The sequence below is a fragment of the Crinia signifera genome, chromosome 6 (genome assembly GCF_055691185.1).
Source record: "Crinia signifera chromosome 6, ASM5569118v1, whole genome shotgun sequence".
Taxonomy (NCBI): Eukaryota; Metazoa; Chordata; class Amphibia; order Anura; family Myobatrachidae; genus Crinia; species Crinia signifera.
This window is the reverse complement of record NC_139222.1, coordinates 210,188,741-210,196,065: the sequence shown is the minus strand read 5'-3', so window position 1 is coordinate 210,196,065 and position 7,325 is coordinate 210,188,741.

The following is a 7,325-nucleotide window of genomic DNA, read 5'->3' as shown; positions in this document are numbered from 1 at the left end:
TTTATCTATGCAGATTTTCAAATATCAGAAAATCGGCAACAGACTGGGAAGTTACTTTTAGGAAATACTTGTGCCATGAAAGTCAAGATGCAATTAAAACTATTTGTAGAGTAGTAAACTGCCCCACTTGCCTCACTATGAACATAGCAGTGCTTGTTTAACTCAAGGTGTGTACACACGGCAGGATATGCCGTGAGATGTGAGTCCCGATGCGATCAGATTGTGTCGGAACTCGCATCGCACGGCATGCATGGAGTGGCACAATTTAGACTATATAGTGCAGATCTGCACTATATAGTCTTGGCTGCCCTCTCTCTTTCACTGCCGGTTTGCGCTCACACGGGAGCGCGTATCAGGCTCGCAAGCCCTAAAAAAAGCATGCAATATGGCTTCCGATGTTCACTATATCGGCAACATTGGAAGCCATATCGCCCCATGTGTACAAACTATCAGACATTCACTGCCCTATTCCAGTAAAGTCCCCTGAGATATAAGGTTAAACTGTTTCAATAGCCGGCAACCACATTTACCTCTGCTTTGTAGTCTTTTAGACAAATAGTCTGGAAATGTTCAACTTTTGGAGTGTTTGTTCTTAGTACAGGTTGAGTATCCCTTATCCAAAATGTTCGGGACCAGAAGAATTTTGGATAATGTATTATTCTGTATTTCAGAATATTTTTATATTTCAATGATGTATTCTTAGGTATCTTGCATTTATGTTGGTCAAACACATGTAATACACACAAATATATTTTATTAGTACACAAACTTTGTTTTATGTTTTAAAACTTTGCTTTATGCGCAATCTCAGATACTGAATTTTGAATTCCAATCAATCATTTTCTTGCACATATTTCGTGCCAGTTACATATCTCCCCCCCCCCAGTAGAGTTGTTACAAGTGTCCCCAGTAGGGTTTTAGCAAGAAAATAAAATATCTCTACACTTTCTGCAATGTATGGTTTGTGGAATAATTTGGATAAGGGATACTCAACCTGTATAGACAGCTTACTGTAATGTCAAATAAAATGTGTCCATATGAGAAGATCCAGAAACTCACCTGTAACACCCAGAACTGTAGCCTATAAGGCATAATTCCTGCAGTTGGAAGATGACACAAAATGGACACTTTACTCTTTAATAAAAATATTAAAAAGGAGTGGCCACAATACCGTACCTTGTGGTACTCCACTTAAAACTTTTAGAACATTTTAAAAAGTTCCATTTACCACAACTCTCTGCTTCCTGTTCTCCAGCATATTTTAAACCCAAGTGCAGAGGCTTTTTCCCAAGACCCAGTTCACATATTTTACTGATTAATCATGTAAAGCACTTAAAAATAAAAATCTAAAAGGCCTTAGAAAATTCTTAGTAGATAATATCTCCTGCGTTGCCCGGGTCTAGGTTCCCACTCACTTCCTCATCGGAGCTAATTAAGTTGGTTTGACATGACTTGTCCCTCATGAATCAATGCTGGTTTCTACTAATAATCTCATTGCCCTTCTTTTTACCATCTCTAATGTATTTATATTCTTCTTGAGATGTGGTTTCCAGAATGGACAACTTTAAATGAAGTTGTACCAATGACCTATACAGTGACATTATTACTACTTTCTGATGCTGATTCCTTGGGTGTGGTATAGGGTTCCGACTGTTGGGATCCCGACTGGCCAGACTCAGACAGCATGGCGAGTGCAACAAAGCCCCTTTGCACTCGCCACACTACAGGAACGGTGGCTCGCTACGCTCACCACCTATTCTATTCTCCCTCTATGGGGGTCATGGACCCCCACGAGGGAAAATAGCCGGTGGCCATCGAGAACCCATCTGTCGCTGTTTTAACAGTCGGGATCCGGACGTCGGGTAAATGACTGTCAGGACCTCGTCTGGCACCCGATTCCTTTCTCTATGCAACCAAGCAGCTGACTTGCCTTCTTATTGCTTTGTTACAGTACATTGCTTACCTGCCACATGAAATAGTGACTCCTAGATCTTTCCTCCTCAGTAGATTCCAGTATAGTACTATTAGTACTATATTTAGCCTTTAGATTTTTGAGAACCCAAGTGCGTGATTTAGCATTTTTGGAATTAATCGGTAATTGTAATGCTCTTGACCATTCCTGTAGTCTACCTAGGACAGGAATGGAGAACCTTTGACTTCAGCTATTGTTGAACTACACATCCCAGCATGCCCTGCTACAGTTTTGCCATTTGGCTACGCTAAAATTGTTGCAGGGCATGCTAGTCATCCCTGATCTAGGTCATTAATCATTTGCGTTATCCCCTCCTGGTACGTCTGTTACATTCCTTTGTGTCATCTGCCAAAAGTCATACTTCAATTATTTAAATTCATTTACAATGTCACCAATATTGATATTAAAAAGGGCTGGTCCAAGTACAGATCGCTGGGGTACTGCACTTGTAACATTACCCTCCTGTGAATGCACTGTTGATAGACAAGCTGCAAAATCTGATTGTAAAGTATCTGATGCTGTGTGTAGCAGCTCTGCTCCATCCTCAAGCCTGTAAATACATACTTCCAACAAGAACTATACAAATAAAAAGAGGATTTTGGTACTTACCGGTAAATCCATTTCTCTGAGATCAGCATGGACCACTGGAATCACTTTGGGTATTAGAGCTGGGAATGCTGGGAGCTAGGCACATCTTAATATTAATTAGGGGATACTGGCTTCTCCCCTCTAAGACCCACAATCCCCCAGTGAGGAAATTGGCCCACCAGAGGAAAGGGTTACAGGAAAACAACATAAATTTAACATACATACAACACGCAGGCATCGGGCCGGGCCGCACAGTAACCACAACAGACAGGATCCAGCAGCCGGGCGGGTGTCCAGTGGTCCCTGCTGATCTCAGAGAAATGGATTTACCGGTAAGTACCAAAATCCTCTTTTCTCTGACATGCAGCAGGGACCACTGGAATCACTTTGGGGAGGTTCCAAAGACCAAGCCCCGGGTGGGAGAACGCTGAGGATCCTGCAAAACCAGCCGACCAAAGGTCGAAGCCGAAGAGGCAAAAGTATCAAACTGGTAAAATTTCACAAACGTGTTTCGTGACGACCAAGTGGCCGCCCTGCAAAGCTGAGAAATCGAAGCCCCTCTCTCAGCGGCCCAAGACGTACTCACCGACCTGGTAGAGTGCGCTGTCAACGAGGCAGGAGGAACCTGTCCCGCGTGTAGATATGCACTACGGATCGTCCACTTGATCCATCGTGCAATCGTCTGCTTGGACGCAGGCCAACCCCTGCGAAAAGCGTCGTAGAGGACAAATGAGTCTGATTTACGTATGGACCTTGTTCTATCCACGTAAATTCGTAATGCCCGGACAACGTCCAATAAGGACTGCTCCGGAGAACCTCCTTGAAACGCCGGAACCACGATAGGCTGGTTAATGTGGTATGAGGATACCACCTTCGGGAGAAACCCGGAATGGGTGCACAGTTCTGCTCTGTCCTCATGGAAAATTAAATACGGAGGACTACAGGACAGGGCACTAAGCTCTGACACACGGCGAGCTGAAGCCAGGGCTAGCAAAAGCACTGTCTTCCAGCACAAGAACTTCAGTTCCACCCTGTCCAATGGTTCAAAGGTCTCTGACCTCAAGAAGGCAAGCACCAAATCCAAATCCCACGGAGCTGTGGAGGGTACGAAGGGAGGCTGGACCCGAAGAACCCCCTGGAAGAAAGTCTGCACCTCAGGCATGAGTGCCAATCTCTTCTGAAAAAGGACGGACAAGGCCGAGACCTGAACCTTAAGAGATCCCAGTCTCAGACCCCCGTCCAACCCTCTCTGTAGGAACAACAGAAGGCGGGACAATCTGAAGACCCTGAATGGCCAGCCCTTTGACTCGCACCAGACCGCATACGAGCGCCATATTCTGTGATAATGCGCTGCTGAGGCGGGTTTCCGGGCCCTCAACATCGTCGGAATTACTGTTCTTGGAATTCCCTTCTCCCGCAGGACCGAGGTCTCAACAGCCACGCCGTCAAATGCAGCTGTGGCAGATTCTGATGGAAGAAGGGACCCTGCAGAAGTAGATCCGGTCTGAGGGGCAACCGAACTGGCTCGTCTGCCAGTAACATCTGGATGTCTGAAAACCACGTTCTGCGAGGCCACCAGGGCGCTATCAGAATAGCTTGCACTGGTTCCCTCTTGAGCCTCTTGAGCACCTGGCCCAGAAGTGGAAGTGGAGGGAACAGGTACACGAAGCTGAACTCCCACGGAGTTGACAGAGTGTCCACCGCTATGGCTTGAGGGTCCCTTGTACGTGCCACGTACGCTGCAAGCAGATGGTTCTTTTGAGACGCCATCAGGTCCACCTCGGGAACTCCCCACCTGTCGGTGAGCTCCCGAAACACCTCGGGGTTGAGAGACCATTCGCCTGGGTGTAGGTCCTCCCTGCTGAGGAAATCGGCCTCCAGATTTTCCCGACCTGGGAGGAATACCGCCAGCAGAATTACTCTTGACCGCTCCGCCCACTGAAGGATCTTCCTTACTTCCTTCATGGCCATGCCGCTTCTCGTGTCGCCCTGCCTGTTTACGTAGGCGACTGCCGTGGCATTGTCCGATCTTATCTTTACTTGTTGACCCTGAAGGAATTCCTGAGCCTCCAGCAGGGCATTGTAGATGGCCCTGATCTCCAACACATTGATGGACAAGTGACTTTCGTGAAGACACCACCTGCCCTGGAGACAGAGGTGGAGCACCACGGCTCCCCAGCCGCGGAGGCTTGCGTCCGTCGTTAACACAATCCAGTCCTGGATTGCAAACCGACGGCCCTCTACCAAGTTCTTCCTGTGACGCCACCACAGTAAGGAGTGTCTCGCCTCGGCCGACAAGCGGATCCTTCTGTGAAGATTCAGATGCGAGCCCGCACCCTTCCTGAGAAGATCCCACTGAAACGGTCTTGAGTGGAACCCCCCCCACATCAGAGCTGGGAAGGCTGCCACCATCTTCCCTAATAGTTGTGTACACAGGTGAAGGCTGATCTTCTGTGGAAGTAAGACCCTCTGAACTAGGAGCAAGATCGCCTGGATCTTGTCCTCCGGCAGGAAAATTCTCAGAGACTCTGTGTCTAGCCAAAGACCTAGGAACAAGATCCTCCTGGATGGGACTAGCGAGCCACCGAGCCCGAAGCGTGGCGAGCGGACGCGGATACTTGTGAAGCCCGCGAGGGGACACGGATACCTGTGAAGTATCCGCGTCCCCTCGCGGGGCTCGCTGCGCTCGCCACACTATTCTATTCTCAACTCCACGCCGACGTGGATAGTGGGGGTATGAAAAAGTCGGAGGACGCGTACCGCCGCCGCTCGCCACGCTTCGGGTTGACGTCAATACTGGGGTGGCGTTAACAATGGAGGCGCATTTTAAACCATCAGGGGGGGGTTTCCTATATATCCTATGGGCCAACCATAAAAGCGGGAACGAAATCGGATCGCATCGCATCGTTCAATATCGTGTATGTGCATTTGTGGTATCCGATGCGATCCGATTTTTATACGGAGAATAGCATGGTGCGCAATTAACGTAGCGGGCGCCCAGATAGGAAACAAGTACCGATAAGAGACTAGCAGATTCAAAGGCTTCAAGTTGAGAATGGGCCTGACTGACCCATCCGGCTTGGGGACCACAAAGAGGCTTGAGTAGTACCCCGTGCTCCTCTGAGCTGCTTGAACCGGCATGATGACCTGAGCCTCCAACAAGATCCGAATAGCCTCGAGCAGGCTCACTCTCTTTTCTTGAGATGCTGGTAGGGCCGTTGTGAAGTACCGTACCGGAGGTGTGGACTCGAACTGAATTCGGTACCCCTCTGAGATTACCCTGCGAACCCACGGATCCTCCGATAGGGAGAACCATTGGGTTCTGAAGGCCAGCAGACGGGCACCTACCGGTAAGCTGTTGACGGAAGCTGGTAAACCGTCATGCCACCGGCTTCTGCTGGGGCTTAGGATCCTGGACTCTTGGGGCGGCCTGAGGACGGGTTCTGGCCCGAGAACCTCTGGACGACTGGAAGCCTCTTCCTCTGCCCCGAAAGGGGCGCTGAGTCCGAAAGGACTGAAACGACGGGCCTGCAAACTGCCGCCTAGGTGGAGGAGGAGCTGCAGATGGCAGGAAGGCCGACTTCCCTCCCGTCGCCTGTGAAATCCATTTGTCTAATTCAGGACCGAAGAGGATGTCCCCAGAAAAGGGAAGACCCTCCACAGCCCTCTTAGATTCCGCGTCCGCCTGCCAAGAGCGTAGCCAGAGGGCTCGACGCGCAGAAATGGCGCTTGCCGAGATTCTAGATGAGATTAAGGACACGTCCTTTGCTGCCTCCCCTAAAAACATAGCAGACTCCTTAATGTGTTCGGCTAGGCGGCGCAGTTCATCAAGAGGCATGCCGGCCTCCAAGCCCTCGATGATTAACTCTGCCCACTTGACGTTAGCCTTATTCACCCAGGCCGACACTATGGCCGGTCTGAGTTGAGTACCTGCTGCCACATAAATGGCCTTGAGGGTCGCCTCCATCTTCCTGTCTGAAGGGTCCTTTAAGGCCGAAGCCCCAGGGACTGGCAGCGTAGTTTTCTTGGACAGCCGGGAGACTGAGGTGTCCGCAGGAGGCGGAGTCTCCCATTTGCTTAGGGCGGCCGGCTCAAAGGGATACAGGGAAGGAAAACGCCTGGGAATCTGGAACCTCTTGTCCGGATTCTTCCATGCCGCCAAAAGCTGATCTTGATTTGGACAGGGGAAGACCACTGACGTCTTCTGAACCCCGCCAAACAGATCAAACTCCTGCGGCTCTGGCATAGGATCCTCCGGTAAACGAAGAACCTCCTTTACCGCCATAATAAGAGCCTCTATTCCTAACGGAGTAGACTCACCCTCAGGAATGACATCCTGAACCTCCTCCCATTCGCCATCCTCCATTTCATGAAATGGATCATGCTCCTCCTCCAAATCATCTTCTATAATAAGAGCCTGATAAGGCCGCTTATTACTGGAGGTGGAGGGCCTCTGCGGTCTGCTCATGGAGCTAGCTAACCCCTCCACAGACCTTGCCAAAGCAGTGGCCCAAGTGGGCTCTGCTCTGCGAGCAAGCGCCAACTCAGATGTCAGCTTGGACATAGTACCCGCCAAGGTCGAGGCCCACTGGGGAGCCTGAGCGCCTGCTAGAGACGCAGATTCGGCACCTGAACATGACTGACAAACAGTGGCGTTCCCCTCAGCTGTGTACTGGGAAAACTTTGCTGTACAAACAGTACAGGCAAAAACCTTCTGAGAGGCTTTGGACCTGCCCGTCATGATCACCTGCTCGCCCGGCCCGAT